Raw genomic sequence first — 24,050 nt, forward strand, 5'->3', positions numbered from 1 at the left:
ATTAAATTACTGGTGTATTTTTTTATTTCATAAGAAAAAAAAGAATGTTAAGGATACAGTGAATAAGGGGAATACCAAAATGTGTTAACTCTTCCTTGAGGGTCCCTCCTTCTAAGTCTTGTTCCTGACCTTTAGGTTTTTCTTCCTGTTGCACAGGAAGGGAAAACTTTTTAACTGGTTATTATACAAAGAATAAATAAGCAATTGGAGCAATTGGATTTTTTTTTACTGGTTGATGGGCTTTTTTTTCTGCCCAGAAACACTGAAAAGACCTTATGCTGAGCTGCACACATTGGGAAAATCAGAAATAAGGCCTGAGATACAGCCTAGGTGGCTAGCCAGCCACCTAACTGTAGTGTGTACACCAGTGTTTCTATTCCTCTGGGACTGTTTTCATCCTTTTCCATTAAGTACTCAAGAAGAAAAGAAAAGAAAAAACAGCCATTATGATTATAAGTGTAGCGAGTGCTTTAAAAGAGTAAAGAGTAACTCGGTAGATATTTTTTCAAATCACTTTTAAGTTATCTATTTATTTCAGCCTTTAGCAATAAGCACCCAATCCTGCTGTACTCATCATAATAACTGTAGAATAAATAAACTCTTCTTACTGTAGGCAAACAAACATGCTTCTGTATTGCTGCTGAAGAGCAGAGGAAAAGAAAGTCCAAGGAGTAGAGTCTGACTCTAGCCCATAATACAAAGTTCTAATATTTAACTCTTCAAGGGTCATGTTATCATACAGACTTTTTTTTCCAGAGTCATTTAAGAAATTATAGGGTGATTCTGATCATGAAAAATCCACCCTCAGTCAGAGAAAACCTTGAGAGAGCAGACTCTTGGGAGCTCTTCCAGATGAAGCTTGTGTTCTGCACACACTCTGCCTTATTCACTGGATTTTTCAGAGGGTCCTATTAAATTGCTCCTGTTCTTAAAACAAGCTGTCCTTCTTTAAATGGAGGCAGTCATTGCCTGTCATGTCACAAATTAAAAAGATTTCCCCCAAAAAATCTTAGAGGGGTGAAGCACAGCTCTGGGACGTGGGGTGAATTTATTTCCTCCACTCTGGCTACAGGGCTCCCCCCCCGGGACTGTTAGCAATTAGTGGGGAACATTTGGCATCATTTTGCAGGCCAGGTTTTATTATGGGTCCACCAGTTTCTAATCCATGCAGGGTAGCTAACGAGGTGTCCTTCAGATGTTGTTAGACTCATACTCCCATGGGGCATCCAGCATGGCCAGTTGTCAGGGATGATGGGAGTTATAGTCCAGCAACATCTGGAGGGCATCACATTGGCTCCTCTGCTCCCTGTAGTTCAGGAATCCTCTTTAGAGTGTTTGGATCATTGTGGAGTGTACCCTGTGGAACCGTTTGCAGCTTAGTTTATTTACCTTTAGCAGCTCTCTAAAACTTTCAGCTGACTCTTTTGTGGATGTCTACATAGACGCGGGGTTTGGAAATAAAATGTAACCATTAATTTAGAAGGTGGTTGGCAAACTTACTTTGTACAAAATCAACTTTAAGATCAAAGAATAGCACATTTATTATGGCCTAAGCCATGGTAGCTAACTTTTTATACCCCAAGGGCCAACTCTCTGGAGGCCAGTGGAGTGTATGGTCACCCACACTCTCACGTGTGTGCACACAGAGGCACACAGCCCTCCTCCTCAGCTGACCTATGCTGATCAGTTGAGGAAGAGGGGTTATCACCCCCCAGCCGCTCATCAAATTATCGAACTGATGACTGGGGAGATGATTTATATCCGCATCAGATCACTGAACTGGGCAGAGAGGTTTTTTTTCTTTTTGCCGCTGCTGCCAAAATTGGTGGGGATTTGGGGAGCCAGAAATGTTTGCTTGGAGGGTGGCATCTGGCTCCCAGGCTTAGCCATCCCTGGCTTAAGCGTTCAGGGACTACAGTATGTTTCAGAGGGTGGGTGGGTGTGGGTGTACACACACGTGTATATACACCCCTACATACATGGTGTAGTAGAATTATGAAGAGCGAGGTCCATCGGAAATGAATACAAATGCTGTTGTTGTTTAAACTTGCCCTCTCTGTCTTTTTCTCTTTGCAGATAATTCTTCTGCCTTCATTGTTAGCCTTTCTGGCTAGCTGTCTCTTCTGTGGAATGTTGTCTGCTGAAGAATTGGCAGCCTCAAGCCAAAGCATCACTGGGATTCCCAAGGAAGGAAGCTGCATTGCATGGGGACAACAACATCTTTAATTGCACTCAGCGCCTGCTGCATGTTTCACACTCTCCTTGCATGTGGGAACTGACTTGCTAAATGGCCCAAAAGGACAGAGTGGCAAGGGACCTTGAAGACCAATTAGCTCATGTGGCATGATGAGCCACAGCTATAGCTGGTGCATGTAAAGTTGTGTGTGTACAACAGAGTCATGGCCACACACTGTGGGAGCAGAATTTTAGATGGGTTCTGGAGATAGGAACAGAGGAAGCTGTCTTATATCAGGTCAGCATGTTTGTCCATGTAGTCCCGTGCCATCCAACTGTACTCTTGACTAGCAGAGGTTCTCCAGGTCCCCGGGAAGAGGAAGGGGTCTTCCCCATCAGCTGAAGGCACTTCCAGACAACCTGTTTATTGAGCAATTGTCCTGGTTTATTTGCGGGGAGATTAAATGACATTGGTTATTCAATGAGTATTAATTCTGATTTGTTTGTGGGGAGGTTAGATTAAGATGTGCCAGCCAATGTTACCCCACACTTTCCAGTGCATTTCCCTGTCGCTTTCCATATCACAGAAAATCTGATCTTTTGGGGAAGCTGGTTTGCTGTGCAAGACCTTCTGAACAACTATAATTGTACAACCTGAATTTGCTGGCATATGTTAAGGAATTCCACCCGAGAATAGCGATAGCCTGATTCTGTATGCCCAGCATGTGCTCTGCCACCAGGCTGTGCCCCTTCCCCCTTTTTCTATTTGCTTCATACCCACGTCCATCAGGCTCCATCCACAAGGATTCTTCAGATGCCACCCCCCCCCCCATATCAGGCTCTACCAGGTGCTACTCTTTAGCTCCCAGGCTCCCCTGAGCGTCACAATCCAAAGGATTGCCAGAAGGACTCCATAGTGTGGTTTTGCTGTACTTGTCGCATAGTTCCTTTATGGGACTGTGAATCTATTAGGTAAAGACCCTTCTTTCGTCTACAGGGTTATTAAAGCTAGGGTGAAACCATGTTAGACAAATGCATCTGACTTACCTGGGACTTGGTTTGTCTCTTGAGCATGTAAATGAATTGAAGATCAAGGTGAGTTCATAGGTGATTGTCCCAGGATAACTAAAGCTGGGCTTACCCTGCTAGGGAAATAGCATGTCCTGTTTTTTTAAGGTGCATGTGCACAAGGATTGGAATAAGGTAGTGGAGGGCAGAGGAGGAAGGACTGAGGGGAGGGACAGAAAAGCACAGCCCAGATACATTATTATGTCAAGCTCTGCCCGCTGGTGTGGATGGCAAGGAGCAGAATAGCAATGGATATCCATGACTAGGGCAAAAAACCCAGAAATGTGTGGAAGCTGAATACATATAGAGAAAGAAACAGATCTTTATGACCAGTCTGCAATATCAAGAGGGCCCTGCTCTGGAAGCATGCTAAGTTACAAGTAGAACTTTGGTTACTTTCCACATTATGGGAGATAATATACCTTTTTCTTGTTTCTGCAGTATATCGTACTCTCTCCTGTCATGCCACTGGATATCACAAAGCTGCTGTTGATTGGGAAGGTCCAGCTCACCTGAGTGGCCGTTTCAAAAAAAAATATGCCAATCAATCCTTTAAAAAAATCAATTATTTAATTAATGCTAAGTGCTTATTTATTTGGGACTGCAATCCTGTGCCCATGTACCTAGGAGTAAGCCCTATTGAACTGAATGGGATTTGTATTTCTTAACAGATATGCATAGGATTGTGCTGTAAATGTGATTGTCCATTACTGCCCATGAAATGTCAAACAAACAAAAACCCCAAAGCATTCAACATTGATTTTTGGATTGGAAGTGTTTAATTAGGGGAAAATATTATTAAACTAGTGATGATAGAAAAGATTTTTTAAAATCATTTTTTAAAATGAGCATTCCTGCATAATAGCACAATAACACTCTTTCATCTAAACGCTATTTTGCTAGGGTTAATGTTAGCCATACTCAGAGCAGGCCCATTGAAATGATGATCTCTATCAAGTTCGTTCTCCCCCTGCTCCTGCGAACTTGAGCCTTTATGCCCCAAGGGGGATACTTTAGGTTCTTCATTCATAGCAAAGTCTATCAGGTCTGGGGCACCACCGACCTCCTTCGCTTGTCTATAATTTGAGGGTGGAAGCCCATGGTTACCCAAGGCCGTGGGTGGAGCCAAGTTCTCAAAAAATCTTGAGATTACAATACCCCTCCCAGAAAAGGCATCTCTATGGTCATAAACAGTACTGGCTGAATCACGCTCGCTGAAAGTAACCACTGCGCGTGCAGAAATATAATTATAAAATATATATTCCACATGGGCAATATTGCCAATAGAGAGAAGGCCTGGAAAAGCTGCATTCAGAATTCCTAGCAAATGTAATTTACGATCATGTTGAAATAAAAGCCCATCAGATTTGGGGTAGTTTACTAGGACTAGCTTTTGACGGTTCAGAACTATGTTCCAGATATTATCTTTTCTGCAATTCTCCTGTGATGGTTTTCTTTTCAGTGAAGTTAGGGACCATGGATCCTGCGTAGCATTATCTGGAACCAGGTTCTTATCTGATAAGAGGGGAGAGATAGGTGAGGTGGACTGAACCAAGGTATCATCAAGGTGCGGTTTTAGGTTGTCACCATTGGGTTTCCTATTTAAACTCTGGGTGGCTTTTTGTCCTGCCTTCTGCTTATGGCCTTTGTCAAGCTGTTTGAAAAGTTTTCCAAACTCCATCTTCTTATAACGCACTGGCTTTACATTTTTGACATTTTTACTTTTCTTTAAATTGCTCTTCTTTGGATTTTGATTTCTACTCACTCTCGTTCTGGACACTTTCCTTGTAGGCTTAATTGCTTGAGCCCTGGTTTCACTTAGCTCTGTTACAGAATCTGCAACTCCAGATTTCAAACCAGTCTTTTTAGTTATTTCAGCCAATGTAGTTAGAAGGTTGTTACATTCTGAGAGGAAAACCTTAATGTGTTTGAGGTCTTTCATTATCATAAGAATCCAGCCTTGAACTGGCATTTCCAGTAGACTTTCCAGTGAGCTTTCTCCATTGACTGCCTCTGGCAGCTTAGGTACTTCAGGCTGAGTAGGGGACTTTTTTCCATTGTTTTCATTCCCAAAGCTATGAGCGGCTCAGCAATATCCTTAAACAACAGTTCATTTGTTTGGACAACCATTTTTAGTTGTCGTATTTTCTCTGGAAGGGCCATTTTCTCAGCTAGAGCCAGCTCAGAAGCAAGGTTCACAGAGGATGGGTCCTCAGTTAAGTCAGGGAAATTATTTTTAAGGTCCAGAGACCATTCAAGGAGAGTATTTGGGGGTTCAAAGAGTGAACAGACTCAACTCCCACCACCATTTCTTCTGCCCTGCTGAAAAACTGGGTAATTTTTGTTTGGTTACCCCTATCATTTAAAGGGCTATTCCCATCAAGTGGGGAAATGCCTAGATTCCTATAGCCCTTTCTGGTGAGGACCATTATGCTACCAGAGTATCCAGGGATTTTTAACTTTAGGGGAGTAAATACACCTCCCCAAACAACAATTAGTGAGAAAGCTCACAGTCCAGGCAGAATGTAAATCTTGACTTTCCTCGGTGCGCTTTTGATTTATAACGTCCAGTTTACTTACTTATCTTGCTTGGCTGTTGGCTGTTGCCGGAGTTCTTCTTATCTCACTTGTAATATTCAGACCTCTGAATTGCGTGGCGGTTAGAGAGCAGTTCCTCCGACTGCAGTGCCTCCGACTAATTCCACTGTGCATTGAGAGCCAGGCAGGGCGGCCATAAAACAGTAAAACGGTAAAACTGCTTCAGAGCAAAACGCTATCTCCTCGGTTCTGTGCTAACAGCCCTCCCATGCTGACAGTTCGGGATGTAAACTGCAGGCTTTGGCTCATAAATTGCGGAGCACTAACAGGGCATTGAAATGTTCTGAGTTTTAAAAAGGCTAAAACCATAAAAGAAGAAAATAAATTAAAAGAGTCCCAGAGTCCCAGAGCTCAGAGCAAACAAACCTCCTCCATCGCCATTTTCCCGGAAGTCCCCATTGACATGAATGAATATTACTACCTTCAGTCCTTTCATATCAGTGGGTCTGCTCTTAGTAGAATTTCGTTAGATAAAATTCTCAATATTTTCATACTACACACACACACACACAAACACACACACGTCTAGAGAAAAAAATTCAGTGCTCATTAAAAGATTGATTGAAAAAAATTAATGGATGATAAAATGATACCAAGTGCTAAGGGGTTATTAGTGAAAGTGTGCCGAACTGTGATAGGTTCACTGCCCTAAATGTCATTGCACATGTGGAAACCCCGCCTCGTGGAGAGATGAAAGTACACTGTACTGGCAAGAATCATTCTCACTTGTGAAATTTATGGTGCTAATCAGTTTCCTCCGCACCCCTGGATAAGTTCTCCCAATTTTATGCACTGAGAGAAAAGGTGGAAGAATCTGAGGGAAAACAAAGGAGAATGGCAAATATGATGATGATGTGATTGTAAAAAGTGAGGGAAGGGGGCACAGCAGTTTCACATTAAATGCCTAGTGGAAGCACCCCAGCTCAGGTTCCCTGAGGTTGATAACCCGAAATACCACATGTGGTGGATTTTTGCCGCTGGTGTTGCCTAGCCAGTGTAGCACAGAGCTTAACAGGCAATCCTTTGTATATTGAGTCAAGTCACACTGTCTTCAGTGGCTCTTATTCTTGGGTAAGTTTGAATTGAATTGTAGCCTATGGGACTGAACTGTGAACTAGGAAGTCTTGGATCTGAATTGCACCCTGCCCTGTCAGAAAGTCACCTGGTGGCCTTAGAGAAGCCGTTATCAAAAGAACATGAGAAGAGCCTGCTGGATCAGGCCAGTGGCCCACCTAGTCCAGCATCCTGTTCTCACAGTGGCCACCCAGCTGCATATGGGAAGCCCACAAGCAGGACCTGAACACAGGAGCACTCCTGGCCTGTGATTCCCAGCAACTGGTATACAGAGACATACTGCCTCTGACACTAGAGGTAGTATATTGCCTTCAGGGCTTGTAGCCATAGCTAGTGCTAACTAGGATACTGCCTCTGGTATAGGCATCAAGATTAGCAGCTATTGATGGCCATATCCTCCTTCAATTTGTGTAATCCTCTTCTAAAGCTATACAAGTTGGTGGTCATCACTATCTCTTACGGAAGTGAATTCTGTTGTTTGTTTAACAAAACTTATATTCCCCTTGACTAATAAAACCTCAAGGTGGTTTACAAAAAAAGTATAAAACATTAAAATAATCAATAAAATACATTAAAACATGAATTTAAAGACATTCAGAAACATTCAACAATGAGCTAAAACCAGATTAAAACATGTGTAATTTCTGCATGTCTGGATAGGCTTGTCTAAACAAAAATGTTTTAAGCAGGTGCCAGATTTTGTGCTATGTGAAAAAAATACTTTGTTTGCCCTGAATCTTCCAACATTCAGCTTAATTGGATGGTCCCGAGTTGTAGCAGTATGGTGGTGTGGGGGGCAGGGAATTTAGGCCTGTAGCCGCGGGGGGGAATGGGGAACTGCCCCCCCCGAGCTGTGCTCCCCCCCCAGATTTTTTGGGGAAATTGTCTTCTTTTTTATTTGTGACATGACAGACAGTGACAACCTCAATTTAAAGAATGATAGCTTGTTTTAAGAATAGGAGCAATTTAAGAATAGGACCCTCTGAAAAATTCAGTGAAGAGGGCAGGGCAGGTGCACAACAAAAGCCTCATCTGGAAGAGCCCCCAAAAGCCTGCCTACTCAGCTTTCCCTGACTGATGGTGGATTTCTCATGATCACAATTACCCTATAGTTACTTCAGTGATCCTGAAAAAAATAGCCTGTATAGGAACATGACCCTTGAAGAATTAAATATTAGAACTTTTATTATGGGCTAGAGCTAGACTCCACCCCTTGGACTTTCCTTTGCTCTGCTTTTCAGTTTCAGTTGTGCTGTCTACGCAGCCAGCAATGAAGAAGTATGTTTGTTTGCCTGCAGTAAGAAGTAAGAGTTGTTTGTTCTTCGGTTCTTATAATGAGTAGAGCAGGATTAGGTGCTTATTGCTTAAGGGTGAGATACAAATATAACTTAAAGTGATCTGAAAAAATGGCTGCCCTTTATTCTTTTAAAGCACTTACTATCATAGTGGCTGTGTTTTTCTCATTCTTCTTGATTATTTGATGGCAAAGGATGGAAACAGCACTAGAGGAATAAAAATATTGCTGTGTACACTATAGCTAGCTACTGGCTGGTTGGACACCCAGGCTGTAACTCAGGCCTAATTCCTGATTTTCCCAGTATATACTGCTTAGCATGAGGGCTTCCCTTGATTGTCCACCCGGAAGGAAAATCTAAATGCCAGGAACAAAACTAGGAGGGACTCTCAAGAGGGGTTAACAAACACACCCTATAGTATTTATTTTCTCTCTGCCCTTCCCTAAACTGATGGTATAAACAAGTTTGTTTTTCTGGTGGAATCTAAAATGAGATACCTAAACCTCGGAGCTCACTGTGATTACCAAAGTAGTTCAGTTCATGAGGAATCAGAACACAGGGACAGTCCATAGGTGAAAGGGGACTGTAGCTATAGGCAAAGTCAAGCTTTTGAGTCTGGAATTCCTGGGGATCTCTCAAAAAAGGGTGAGACAATTCAACAGATTAAACGTCATCAATGTAAGTTAAAACACACTCTGGATGGAGGAGGAGTGATGGGGAAGGAGGCCACTGCCTTTCCCTTCCCTTGGCCTGGCCCTCACATCCTTTCCACCAGTGGGGGAGGGGATTGGCTGGTGCCACCTAGAAATGTGACTGCCCCACCTAACAAGGAAGGCTGGCCACAGGGCTGGGGGAATTTCTCCCTATCCACTTTTTGTACACCATGCATAAATGTTTGTTGTTGTTATGTGCCTTCAAGTTGATCACGACTTATGGCAACCCTATGAATCAGCGATCTCCAGTAACATCTGTCATGAGATCTTGTAAGTTCAGGTCTGGCTTCCTTTATGGAATCAATCCATCTCTTGTTTGGCCTTCCTCTTTTTCTACTCCCTTCTGTTTTTCCCAGCATTATCCATTTTGGTTAATAACTGTGCCAAGGTATTGATAATCCTTGACAAGTTCAATGTCCTCGTTGTCAACTTTAAAGTTACATAAATGTCATTACTTTAGTCTTCTTAATGTTCAGCTGTCGTCCTGCTTTTGTGCTTTCCTCTTTAACTTTCATCAGCATTCGTTTCAAATCATTGCTGGTATCTGCTAGTAGTATGGTATCGTCTGCATATCTTAAATTATTAATATTTCTCCCTTCAGTTTTCACACCTCCTTCATCTTGGTCCAATCCTGCTTTCCGTATGATATGTTCTGTGTATAGATTAAATAAATAGGGTGATAAAATACACCCCTGTCTCAAACCCTTTCCTATTGGGAACCAATCGGTTTCTCCATATTCTGTCCTTACAGTAGCCTCTTGTGCAGAGTATAGGTCGTGCATCAGGACAATCAAATGCTGTGGCACCCCCATTTCTTTTAAAGCATTCCATAGTGTTTCATGATCTACACAGTCAAAGGCTTTGCTGTAATCTATAAAGCACAGGATGGTTTCCTTCTGAAATTCCTTGGTCCGTTCCATTATCCAACATAAGTTTGCAATATGATCTCTGGTGCCTCTTCCCTTTCTAAATCCTGCTTGGACGTCTGGCATTTCTTGCTCCATATATGGTAAGAGCCTTTTTTGTAGAATCTTGAGCATTACTTTACTTGCATGGGATGTTAAGGCAATAGTACAATAATTACAGCATTCCCTGGGATCCCTTTTCTTTGGAACTGGGATGTATATGGAACGCTTCCAGTCTGTGGGCCATTGTTTAGTTTTCCATATTTCTTGACAGATTTTTGTCAAAATTTGGACAGATTCAGTCTCAGTAGCTTGTAGCAACTCTGTTGGTATGCCATCTGTTCCTGGTGATCTGTTTCTTCCAACTATTTTAAGAGCAGCTTTTACCTCGCATTCTAAAATTTCTGGTTCTTCGTCATACGGTTCCTCCGTGAATGAATCTGTCATCCTTGCATCTCTTTTATAGAGTTCTTCAGTGTATTGCTTCCATCTTCCTTTTATTTCATCTCGGTCAGTCAGTGTGTTCCCCTGTGGATTGTTCAACATCCCTACTCTTGGTTTAAATTTTCCTTTCATTTCTCTAATCTTTTGGAACAGGGCTCTTGTTCTACCCTTTTTGTTGTCCTATTTCTATACAGTAACTATTGTAATAGTTCTCTTTGTCTCTACGTACTAGTCGCTGTATTGTTGCATTTAGGGTTCTGACCGTGTTTCTATCTCCTTTTGCTTTTGCTTTCCTTCTCTCTTTAAGCATTTGAAGAGTTTCTTCTGTCATCCATTGAGGACTTTCTTTCTTTTTAACTAGAGATACTGTCTTTTTGCATTCTTCCCTGATAACGTCTCTGACTTCATTCCATAGTTCTTCTGGTTCTCTGTCAACTAAGTTGAAAGCCTCAAACCTATTGTTTATTTGATCTTTATATTCTTCTGGGATGTTATTTAAATTGTATTTTGGCATTATGATTGCTTTGTTGTTCTTCTTTAGCTTTACTCTGATTTTCGACATGACCAGTTCATGATCTGTACCACAGTCTGCTCCTGGTCTTGTTTTTGCAGAAAGTATGGAACTTCTCCTTCTTCTGCTACCAATTCTATAATCAGTTTGATTCCTATATTGACCATTTGGTGATGTCCATGTGTACAATCGTCTTTTCGGTTGCTCAAAAAAAGTGTTTGCAAGAAACAAATTATTGGCTTCACAGAATTCAGTAAGTCTTTCTCCTGCTTCATTTCTGTCTCCTAGGCCCCATTTCCCCACAATTCCTAATTCTTCTCTGTTCCCTGCTTTTGCATTCCAATCTCCCATGATTATCAGCACATCTTGTTTTGGTGTGTGATCAATTTCTTCCTGTACTTCTGCGTAAAATCTCTCCAATTCCTCCTCTTCTGTGTTTGCCGTTGGAGCATAGACTTGGATGATGGTTATGTTGATAGGTTTCCCATTTAATCTCATTGATATAACTCGCTCAGACCTTGCGTTGTAGCTCCTAATTGCTTTTGCTACATCCCTTCTCGCTATTAAAGCAACCCCATTTCTTCTTAATTTCTCATTTCCTGCATAAAATATTTTTTAGTTGCCTGTTTGAAAATGCCCCATTCCCATCCATTTTAATTCACTCACACCAAGTATTGTAATGTTGATGCGTTCCATTTCTTGCTTGACAATTTCTAACTTTCCCTGGTTCATGCTTCTCACATTCCATGTTCCTATTGTGTGCGTCGTACAACTCCGGACTCTCCTTTCGCATCTGTGTGCATCAGCTCTGGGCTTCCTTTCGGCTTTGGCCCAGCTGCATCATTAATCACAGCGCTACTCGTACTTGTCCTTTGTTCTTCCCCAGTAGTGAGTGCCTTCTGACCTGGGGGTCTCATCTTCCAGCACTATGTCGTGTTGCATTTTGGATACTCTGTTCATAGGGTTTTCGTGGTAAGAGATATTCAGAGGTGGTTTATCATTGCCTTCCTCTGAGTTTGGATGCATCTTAGTCTGGTGTTTCAGCTTTGACCATTCCGCCTTGGGTGCCCCTGCTAGGAGTCTAGCCTCTTGGTCTAGACTCCTGACAGCATTGCTCTTAGCCTCTTCAACACTCTCAAACCCCCTCACCACGTTAAGGTGTGCATCCTAGAGGGGGTGCAATCTCAGTAGCATCTATCAAAACTTGTTGAAAACCCTCATCACACCTGCAGCCCACAAGGTAATTCTTGGTCACTTGCAATTGGCTTGTAGCTGAATTTAAATCAGCTTCCTTATTTTGTAGTAGCTTGCTTGTACGATTTTCTTCAAAAAGGATGTTGTACCATGTAACAAGGGATACCACAAACTTGAACTTACAAATTGCATCAGCAAGGGCCTTAGCTTCAATTTGGGAAGTATTTCCAGATAAACCTTTTAGGCTTGTGCCATCTATTAAATCATCATATATATCTATTAAAGCATCATATATACTACCAGGATGATATCTCAGTGGTTTCAAAGCATCGATCTGACTCTCCCATCTTGTTTCGCTCAATGGCTTAACAGTTATGCCTAAATCTGATACATGACTAGTTAGAATTTGCCAACGCTGAGTCGATGCAGAGAAATAATTATAGATCTGTTGAACCAAACTGAATAAACTAGTTGCTACCAGACAACACTTAGCAGCACCATTGACTACCAAGTTTAAAGAGTGTGCATTGCAGGGCACAAAAAAGGCACATGGGTTTATGTTCAGGACTCTCTTTTGTAAGCCATTTCTTTGCCTTTCATGTTACTCCCATTATCATAACCTTGACCATGCAGATTCTCAATTGGTAATCCCATTTGCTCAAGCTGTCCAAGAAGAGTTTCTGTCATAAAGGCACCTGTAGTCTCTTTTAGTGGAATAAATCCCAAGAAATCTTCTCTTATGATAACCTCAGGCTCAGACATCTCATTATCTGATCAACTTACATCAACTTAACATACAATCATTGTCATTTGTTCAGTATGACTAACATCAGGTGTGCAGTAATTGAGTAGTACAGGCAGGCCCCGCTTATATGGCAGGTTCTGTTCCGGAAACCACCAAAAAGTGGAACCCAATGAAAATAATGGTGCACGTTGCGTGAAAATGACACAAAAATGGCGCGCGATGAAAAAAACTGCTGTAAAAGCGGAACAAGCGCCTTAAAGCGGGGACTTTCCGGAACTGAAAGCTGCCGCATTAGCGCAACGCCGAAAGGCAAAACGCTGTAAAGTGGGGCCCGACTATATTTGGCTGAGTTTGCATGTGCTAAATTCTTCTGCTTTATAGCACCTGCTAGAAGCTGTATAAGCTCATTTTGGATATCTTTTCCTAGGTAGTGAACCATTGTTTCTTGATCTTTAACTCTGAGCAAATGTTCATTCATGATAGGATCAAAAAGGCTAGATATTTTACAAACTTCAAAAAATTTCCATTGCTAACACTACAACTTTTCAGTTGTACCACGGAATGCCCAGTTTTGCATGCCAAGGACAATGACCAAAGCAATCAAGCGTTCCAAGATTTGTCGCCAATATTGTTCTTCTTGCCTAATTTTCTGCTGGTTAATATCAATTGTTTTTCCTTTAGATAAGTGCAATTCAAGTTCTCTCCAGGTCTGATAGTTTTCTAAATGGTCAGTATTTCTCTCATGTGAAGACAGAATTGCTGCAATGTTCATCCAGTCTTTTCAACCTGGTTCTTGTAGGGTTGATGCACCATTTTTTTTTGCTGAACAACTTACAGCAAAAACAAAAAACCACATCTTTTGAGGTTGACTATATCAACCATTGACGGCACACTTCTTCACCATTTGCTAGTCTCCTCTTGTAGTGTATAGGAGAAAATCTGTTTTTTTAGTCTTTGGGAAAATCATGTGATACAACCTGCTGTGGTCCATGTTGCATTATAAGCTATCGCAAATTATTACTGCAATAGTTAGGCCAGTTAGCAGGGTCACTGTAATTCAAGCCAGGCACAATGCCATCTTCTTTTGCAGACTTTGCAGTACTCTCATTTTTCTTGACATCCTCTTTTTCCTCTGTGTGTTTTCCAGAAATATCTCCAATTTGTGAAACTTCTGTCATAGAGTTTATATCATTTGTAGTAGGAGCACCACATTCAGCTCCCTCAGTGCTAGTTTCAACAAGAGTATAGTCATATTCCTGTTCTTCAATTGCTTTCTGTGTACAAATGTATTTCAGGAAGAACCCCTCTTGCTTTGCTTGCTCCTTAGCTTTTTGAGCCTTTCATTTGCGGTACTGAACTCCAGATGGTCTTTTTTTATCAGCCATAGCTCACTAGAAAAATGAATACATTTTCTAAATAAGATTAAGATGTGACTGTAAGATTAAGAATTAAGTGCATTTTCACTTTGTTTGTGTGTGTGTATTACATAACATCCAATCAACTCTACGGGCTATCTATTTCATATATACATAAAAAAAATCTAATGTATGAATTCAAAAATGATAAAATCTTCAAAATATAAAATAAAAGTAAAATATCAGAAATTTATAAGATATAACAAAAATTACGCGAAAAGTGCACAAAGACGCTGTTACTGACTCAATGATGATTGACGACATGAGTCACATGACATAACATATCCAGCTGTAAACCACACATGTTGCCAACTAAGAAGAAGAGATTTTTTTCTTAGCCAAAAATATCACTAAATTTCAAAAATAAAAATACATATAAAAAGGATAAATAAAAAACAAAATATAGAAATTTTTCATAAGACTTTATAATTAATTATATTCCATAGCACTGTTGTGGTATTTATCTTAAAATAAAAAATATAAATTGTCACTTGCATTTTTTAAAAGGTTTAAAAAAACTGATCTGTATAAAACTGTGCCCCTCAAAGATCAGTACTGCGCCCCTCTGAGGTCTGCGCCCTAGGCGGCTGCCTAATTGGCCTAATGATAGCACTGGCCCTGGCACCAGGTCAGTCAGATGCTGTGGCACCCCATTACTTTTAAAGCATTTCATAGTTTTTCATGATCTACACAATCAAGGGCTTTGCTGTAATCTATAAAGCACAGGATGGTTTCCTTCTGAAATTCCTTGGCCCGTTCCATTATCCAACATAAGTTTGCAATATGATCTCTGGTGCCTTTTCCCTTTCTAAATCCAGCTTGGACATGTGGCATTTCTCGTTCCACATATGGTAAAAGCCTTTGTTGTAGAATCTTGAGCATTACTTTACTTACATGGGATGTTAAGACAATAGTTTGATAATTACTGCATTCCCTGGCATCTCCTTTCTTTGGAATTGGGATGTATATTGAATGTTTCCAGTCTGTGGGCCATTGTTTAGTTTTCCATATTTCTTGACAAATTTTTGTCAAAATTTGGACAGATTCAGTCTCAGTAGCTTGTAGCAACTCCATTGGTATGCCATCTGTTCCTGGTGATTTGTTTCTTCCAAGAATTTTAAGAGCAACTTTCACCTCGCATTCTAAAATTTCTGGTTCTTCATCATATGGTTCCTCCGTGAATGAATCTGTCATCCTGTCATCTCTTTTATAGAGTTCTTCAGTGTATTGCTTCCATCTTCCTGTTATTTCATCTCGGTCAGTCAGTGTGTTCCCCTGTTGATTATTCACCTACTTGTGGTTTAAATTTATTTTTAATTTCTCTAATCTTTTGGAACAGGGCTCTTGTTCTACCCTTTTTGTTGACCTCTTCTATTTCTGTACAATAACCATTGTAATAGTTCTCTTTGTCCCTACATACTAGTCGCTGTATTGTTGCATTTATGGTTCTGTTAGGTCCAAACCCAACACGCAAGCTGTCACTGTCTACTCAGCTCACATACACCCGGGAAGGTGCGGAGTTGAGAGCAAGAACCTATTGCCAGAGGCCAGGAAATAACACACAATATGACCTTTGCAAAGGGGTCCCAAGACCTGCCAGCAAGATGCCTTTCAGAAGTGGGAACCCCGTTTCACTTAGCCACTGGAATGTTTGGGGTCAGGTCATCAGGAAATAAACCGATTCAGAGCTTGGAAAAGTTACTTTTTTTAAACTACAACTCCCATCAGCCCCAGCCAGCATCCTGTTGGCTGGGGCTGATGGGAGTTGTAGTTCAAAAAAGTAACTTTTCCAAGCTCTGTATCTACTTTATATCAAGTCAGTAATATTTCCATACCCAACAGTTCTAACTGTGTTTCTGGCTCCTTTTGCTTTCCTTCTCTCTTTAACCATTTTAAGAGTTTCTTCAGTCATCCATTGAGGTCTTTCTGTCTTTTTAACTAGAGGTATTGTCTTTTTGCATTCTTCCCTGATAATGTCTCTGACTTTACAGCTTCTGACTTCACTAAGATGCATCCAAACCCAGAGGAAGGCAATAGTAAACCACCTCTGAATACCTCTTACCATGAAAACCCTATGAACAGAGTGTCCAGAATGCATAAATGTTACACACCTCTATTATGTCCTCCATTATCTTTCAGTCTCAGTGGAAGGATAACAGGATTAATTCAGGAAACATTTCTTAATGTTTGTTTGTGAAGTACTTTGAAATGGTAAACATTGGTGCTTAGTATTGTCATTCATAACAGGGCATCCTGCCTTGGCTAAATGTGTGTTTTTGTGTTCTTTTTCTCAGTGCAGGACAACTAGGTCCTGAAAGTCATCTGACTAATAGGCTGCAAGCTCCACAGGTGTTCCCGCTCCTGGCTGTTGGGTTTTATCATAGCTCCCATCTGAGATGACACAGGAAGGGGGAGACTAGCTACCAAGGAGCGAGGGAGATAGCTGTGCTGATACAATTTCCAGAGGGGAAGCCATGTTAGTCTCTTGCAGCAAAAAAGAGCCTTGTGGCACCTTAAAGACTAACAAATTTATTATGGGAATAAGGTTTCTTGGAGCATATTGCCATAATAAATTTGTTACTCTTGTTTCTCCTCAGACATATACTGGAAGGGCTGAGTTGCCTTGCTTGGCTGCCTGCAGTTTACTGCTGCCATTTCTTTTTTTATTATTATTAATATTTATTCAAATTTTCAAAAACAAAAAACAAAACAAAACAAAAACAATCAAACAAAATAAAATGTTGACTTCCGATTTGTCGCAGATCAGTTATAAGTCTACAATATATAACAATCCTATCTCTAAAATTATATTATAGAATCACTTTCCTCCAGTAGTTATCTTAATTAATCATCAAATCTCATAAACATTATTTTATTCTTTCTACAAAAAGTCAAAGAGAGGTTTCAATTCCTTGAGAGATATATCTTTCCATTTTTCTCCAAATAAACATGTCGCTTAATCCATCTGATTCAAATCTGTTAGGTCCAATAATTTAAATAGCCATTCTTCCATTATCTATATTAATTCCATCTTCCATCTTCAATAATCCTGTTAAGTCCAGTAGTTTCAGTAGCCATTCTTCCATTATCAGTATCCCACAATAATCTTGTTGTCATAGCCATAGTCCAAATAAACATATAGATTAATCCATCTCGTCAAATCTGTTAAGTCCAATAATTTCCATAACCATTCTTCCATTTTCAATATTAATTCCATCTTCCATCTTCAATAGTCCTGTTAAATCCAGTGGTTTCAGTATCCATTCATCCATTATGTTAAGTCCAGTGGTTTCAGTATCCATTCATCCATTATCAGTATCTTATGATGATCTTGCTGTCATAGCCATAGTCATATAACAAGAGTCTGATGGGAATTTCCCCCATCACAAATATGTCCTTGCCATCAATTCTGAATATGTTACTGAAATATTGTTGTAAAGCCACATCTCTGTTCTGGGTACATCTCTGCTCTGTCACATATTTGTAGTTAATTCCATAGATTTTTTCTATGACAAGCCCCATCACATCATTCCAGTCAAGAATTCTGAATATGTTACTGAAATATTGCTGCAAAGTCATATCTCTGTTCTTCTTTTTTACAAAATGCACTGGTTCATCTCTTAAGAGTTTCTCCACTGTCACATATCTGTAGCCAACTCCATAGATTTTTTCAATGTCAAACTCCATCACATCATTCCAGTCCAGAAAATTATCCAAGGCATTGGTAACTTTACCACCAATATCTTCATTAATTTCTTCAGAGACAACTTTGAATTCCAAACAGTAAACTTTATTTCTAAGATCCATAAACTCCAAATCTTTTTCCAATTTCACACTTGTTCCAATCTCCAGGGCTTGTGGCTTCCCTTTAATTTTTCTTTTTTCATCTCTAATCCCATCAAACACCTCTTTTACAGAATCCCCTATTTCTTTAAGCTTCTGTGTCATTTTGTTAAATTCAATTTTCATCTCCTGTCTACCCTGTCTCAGGGTTTGTTTTGTTATCTCAATCTCATCCATTATTTTCTGAAACATAATTTCTGCCATGGTCTCAATCACTTTCCTGGCTACCATTCTTAAAACCACAGAAACAAAAATTATTTCAGCCACAATGGGGTTAATATTCCAGGCTGCTGATATCAGTATAGACAGTACAGCCTGCCTTATCTCTATGTGTTCAGGAATACAAAACAAACTTAGTTCCCAACATCAAGACAATTAGTGGCGTCATGAACAAGCAGATTCGTCAAAATGAAATAGACCAAAAAAAGTTTTTTCCCCCTCCTCGAAATAGAAATCCCTCTTCCGTTGGTATCTTTAGAATGCACCTCCAGGACAGCTTTTTGCGATAAAAGCAAAGATAAGCTTTTTCGATTTCTTTCCTCCTTAATTTCGTAAGTGAATGAGAAAAGCCATAACTCACCTAGGAATTCTTCACAGCTGATTCATTGACAAATCTCTTTTTTAACTGCACCAATTTAAACCAAGTGAAAAAAGAAAATAGAAAGAAGGATGCTTGTTTGCCTGTTATAATCCGTTTTTTCTTTGAAGAAAAGATAAACGTATCGCTATAATCAGCTAGAGCTTGATGAAAGTCCGTCCGACATTGCAGTTTGAACCTTTTCTCATAAATAAATGAAATCCAGTCCTCCCCACAAAAACAGGCTTTGTGGTTAATCTCACGTTTCTCCCTGACCGGGAGAAAATCTTTACCAGTCAAAAAAGACGTTCTGACTGATTTTGAAGCTGAAAAAGCTTCCTCTGAGACAAGAGCTCGGCTCAGAGGCAGCACAGGCAGAGCAACCCTTTCCGGAAGACACTGCTGCCATTTCTTTAATATCAGCAAAATCTTTGTTGTTGTCCAGAGGAAGATGCGGGTGGTGATGGAGGAAGGCCTGCTTATTTATTGAGGGGTGGTGGGGAAGGCAGGCTAGCTGGCTATCTGCTCTTAAGGCTGGAGGGCAGGCTTTCCTCTTATTGCACCCCTCCATAGGACTAGACAGCAGCCAGTCATACAGGAGAGTAAGTAAAGGGAATGCTGAACCTGCTCCTTGTCTCTGGTGTCTCCAGTAACTGAGGTGAAGGGTAGATTTTGCCCCCTTTCACCTGTGTTTTGGATCACAGCTCTCTTGTTTTGTTCTGTATAACACACACAGAACCAAGTCTGTTTGTCCCCACCTTGTTCCATTTCACATTTGTATCCTCTCCCGTTTTTCATGGAGCACAGAGTTGCTCTCCCCTCCCCCTCTTATCTTCACAACATGTTTTTCCCTCTTTACCTTCAGAACAACCCTGTGAGATAGATTAGGCTGACAGAAGAGCAGCTGCCCTGAGATGCCCAGTAAACTTTTGGCCAAGTAATGATCTGAACACAGCAATAATAATAATAATAATAATAATAATAATAATACTTGGCCCAACACTGTGTCTATTGCACCACACAGGCTCTCAAAAATGTGGCTTCCAGGCAGTACCACAGGGCCCAAGCTGGGTGCCCCAAGGATGATGCACCAGTTCCTTCCTCACTATGCAAACACCAGCAAAACTAAACATCTCCATTGTTGTGTGATCCCATTCACATGCCAGCCAGTGGCCCTGATCACAGAAAGGGGAGCTTTCCTTTCATCAGATGCCTCCAGTGGAAACAGCCAACTGCCTTTTCAACTTCCCTAATTATAAAGGGCAGCTGGCTTGCTTGGTGCAAGAGCTAAATGAAAAGAAACTCACAAGGGGGTTGAAAAAACAGACTCCCTAGTTTAGATGAGATTTGCAGCTTAGATTTGGGCTTCTTTTGTTTCTTGCAGAACTCCACTGTTCCTTTAACAGCAACATGACAGGCAGAAATTCAAGGGGTGAACCCATTGGCCTTTACTTGATGGGCTAAGATGGCTGATCCCCCCCCCATCCTACAGGTGTTAAAATCACAGAGGCAGCAAACACACCATCCATTTAAAGCACATTTAAATCGCATGGCTTGCCCAAAAGAATCCTGGGAACTATAATTTACCCCTCAGCTACAGTTCCCAGCATTCTTTGGGGGGAAGTCATGTGCTTTACATGGATGGTGTGTATGCAGCCTCTGTCAGAAAAAGGATTAAAGAGATGAGTTGCCAATTCTGCAAATCAGCCACGGCTGCAAGACAGAATACTTATGTCCTAGTGCTACAGCCATTCTCTCCTTCACTGTCACAAGAACCCTGTGAAGTAGGTGTGCTTTATTTTGATTTGTTCAGATGTGGAATTGAGGTTGATATGACATCCCATAGCATCTTCTTCACTATCATCCATTTTACAATTTCTCTCACGCACTCACAGACACAACTCAAAAGGCGAGGGTCTCATGGAACATTCAACGCTGTCGGTGAGTTTTGTCAGTGAGGTCAAACCATCGACTGTTGAGTGTACCTTGCGGTCTGTGCAACAGCTGGAAGTGAAGACACCAGCAAAAGGACAACCAACTTGGCTGAGCTGTGAGTGCGGATAAATGATTTGCTAAAATAGCATGTGCTGTGCCTGGGGATATGTACAAGTATGTATGCAAGGAAACAAAAGCAACTTCTTGCTTCAGTTGATTTGTGTCGCACCTACATTAGCTAGGATGCTAATTGGCACAGCAAAAGCCACTCTGTTCCGTTTTGCCTTCTGTATAAGTACAAGCCAGATATTTGCATAAGCAGTGCAAAAGAGGCTGAAAGGTGATTTAAACCTTATGGGCAAAAATGCCAAAGTGTCTATGTAACTGCATCTGCCCATGTTATTTCGCCTTTTTCGACCCATGCTTCTGAACTAGGGTTGCCAGTTCTGCTAGCTTGCAAGCCCAGCCACAGGATGCTTTAGCATGTTCAGATTCAGTGGGAGCCTAGGCAGCTGTGGCTCCTCCTGACTGTTCCCCTTTGGTCCTGTTAGAACAGAGGCAGAGCCCTGTTGGATCAGACCAAAGGCCCATCTAGTCCAGCCCACAAGCAGGACACGAGCACAACAGCCCTCTCCCATTGTTAAGAACATCAGAAGAGCCCTGCTGGATCTGGCCAGAGGCCCATCTAGTCCAGCATCCTCTTCTCACAGTGGCCAACCAGATGCCTATGGGAAGCCCGCAAGGACAACCTGTTGCTCCACAGCAACTGGAATTCAGAGACATGCTGCCTCTGAACCTAGCGGGGAGTATATAGTTATCATGCCTAGCAGAAATTGATGGCCTTGTCCTCCATGAATTTGTCTAATCCTATTTTTAAAACAGTTTTAAGTTGGTGGCCAGCACTGCACCTTGTGGCAGGGAATCTGTTAGTTTTCATTCCTTCCCTTTAAACTGCTGTGGCAAGGGGGACTTAAGGCATTCTGAACAGCAGGCGGATGACCAGACTGCGGTGAGAGCAGGAGAAGCCATGACTGCTTTGTCAGGGGATGATTTATAAACCTACCATTAGTGTCTGGGTTGCAAAGTAGTAACCCTGTTCCTCTCCTTGCTCCCCTTGACCCCTTTTTTGCTGTACTACCATAGATTGTAAGATCTTTGTGCTAAAGACCTTTTTTTGTGTCTGTCTGTAAAGTGCTACACTTGCAAACTATAATTATTAGAACCTGAAAGAGCTCTTGTTGCTTAATCAAGGGGAAAATGTATTGTTATGGGTTTGGGGGAGCCCCCCTCTTCCTGAGGGCAAGGAGAGGCTTGTGGGTTTTTTTTTTACTAGAGTCGGAGGAAAGGCTGGGAACTGGAGGCAGGCAGAGAGGCTGGCTCTCTGCACCATGGCTTTAGGGCACCTCCTGTAAGCCTGTTTGAAAAGCAAGATCTATTGAACTGCTGATGCTTTGGACTGCTCCGTCTTAAGCTCAGGTTGGAATGTGTGTGTAAATAAATAAGCCGTATTTTATAAAGACACCCCAGCTTCAGCTGACTTTCTTTCCAAGGAAACCAAATGCCTAAGTGAGCACAGGGACCCCTGGAAATCTCTCACTGCTCGGAGATTGGGGTGGTGCGCAACAGTATTTAACATTCCCCTGAAGTATAGTGAGCCCATGAGAGGTAAAGGTAATTTCCCATGCACACACACATTGTGAACAAGATAGTTAACATATTTCCCCAAAACTTGATGGGAAGCCTCCTTGAGCACCTATTGTATGCAACAGTCAGAAAAGAGATGCAGAATAGGCACACAGCCGTCAGCCCTCCCTCCCATCTCTTTAACAAGATTTCCGAATAAGGAAACAGTAGAGAAGGTCAGGAAACTGCAAAGGAGAACTCATTTTTATGCAGCCCATTCGTCTACATGAGAAAGTGCAGGATTCTCTTTCTTTAAAAACTTCAGCAAGACAATAAAAATGGAAATAAGGGGGAAGTTGTTTGCAACAGTGTGCCTCTAGACCAGAGATGGGGAGCCTGTGGCCCTCAAGATGCTGTTGTTCCCATCATTCCTGACCTTGGCCGTGCTGGCTGGAGCTGATGGGAGCTGGAGTCCAACACCACCTGCTGGTCCACAGGGTTCCCCAGCCCTGCTGTAGACACTGGGGCTCAGCCTTTCTGGACTCTTGTTTACTATGAGATCAGTGGAATGAGGCCACATGTCCCCAGAACACAAGGACAGTCTTGGTGGATCAGTGGCCAGCCAGATGCCTATCAGCAGCTGTTTAGGTGCATGGTGATGCACATAGGCGGGATGAGTTGCAGGAGGTTGGGATACTTCTGTGTCGCTCCTTATAAAGATGGAGCGGAGATCACTTCTAATCTTATGGTGTTATACTGAGATTTAATCAGATATCTGAAAGCCACTGTGGGAGCCCAGTAAGGGCAGCAAAGAGTTAGTGCTCTTTTCAGTCCTGCAAACTAGAGGGCATATGGAGGTCATCTTCAGCATCTGCTTCTTGGAAGTAGGGGATGCTTCAGGAGACTGCAGGCATCGGCTGCTGCAGAGAGCAGTTGCACTAGAAGGCAGGGTCATAAGCACATGCCCAAATTAATCATATTCATTGCAAAAGAATACCTAAATGTATTCCCACCCTATTTTAAACACGTACGTTCTTATTTTAGCGCTGATTACCTAGGACAGGGGTGGGCAACCTTTTTTCTGATGAGGGCCACATTCCTCTAGGGAGTAATCTGCCAGGGGCTGCGTGTTGGCTGAGGGTAGAGCCAAAGCCAAAAGTGCATAGGGCCACCCTGCCTCTCTTGTCTAACAGCTTCCTCTCTCTCTTTCTGATACCCCCCCTCCCAGCAAGCAGCCAGGGAAAGCTGCTTCCCTAAGCACTGGAGCACTCTATGGTTTAATGAAGTTTTTCCTCCCTACGTAACTCATTATAAAGTCCCACTGCCAGACCGTCACCTGTTTTCAGGCAGAGTCTCAGAAACGTAAAAAGTCACAATCAACAGTCATTCTGTCGGTGGGTTGTGATACTGGAGAAGAAGCTCACTGATCAGTAAATGCAGCTGTGGCTGGAAGGGATGCTTGTCCATGGGACTGCTGCGCATCAAGATGTGTCTTGCATCTGCTTGTCATAGTTGCTCAGTTCATGCTGTAGCTTGCTCATGTCGTTCAAAAAACACTCCTGCATTTTCTGCAGAACCTGTAGGAAGACTGCTCTTCTAATCCGGGACTCAGCATCTCGGGAGCATCTCAAATCCAGCCCACTCACCCATGAGATAAAATAGGTGTGGCCAGTGTAGCATCTGAGGGACAAACCTTGTTTTGTGGGGAAAGCATGACAGGTCTCCTAACTTTTGCTTTTAATATATGTCATTGAGGGTTGCAAATTTGATCAGAGCCACAGGGGAGGAGGGGTGTTTAACCCTTTCCCCATGATCTTTCTGATCAAAATCTTCCCCAGGTGCTTCTCTCACACAGTAGGGATGGTTATATGAACTTTGACTCTTTTGTTATGTAGGGAGAAAAGCAGCTTTAATGTTGAAGGGTTAAGCACCCCC

The 24,050-nt window shown here is 41.7% G+C and overlaps 1 long non-coding RNA gene across 1 annotated transcript; it reads right to left on the bottom strand.

Annotated features, from left to right (window-relative positions):
- Positions 1–259: 259 nt before the first annotated feature.
- Positions 260–6,433, bottom strand: LOC133379153 (uncharacterized). The gene is made up of 3 exons (XR_009761126.1): positions 5,824–6,433; positions 3,666–3,755; positions 260–2,615 (listed from the first exon to the last, which is right to left on the bottom strand). It is a non-coding gene; the product is annotated as an uncharacterized LOC133379153 (long non-coding RNA).
- Positions 6,434–24,050: the final 17,617 nt, after the last annotated feature.

This window comes from Rhineura floridana, chromosome 3 (assembly GCF_030035675.1).
Source record: "Rhineura floridana isolate rRhiFlo1 chromosome 3, rRhiFlo1.hap2, whole genome shotgun sequence".
NCBI classification, from domain to species: Eukaryota; Metazoa; Chordata; class Lepidosauria; order Squamata; family Rhineuridae; genus Rhineura; species Rhineura floridana.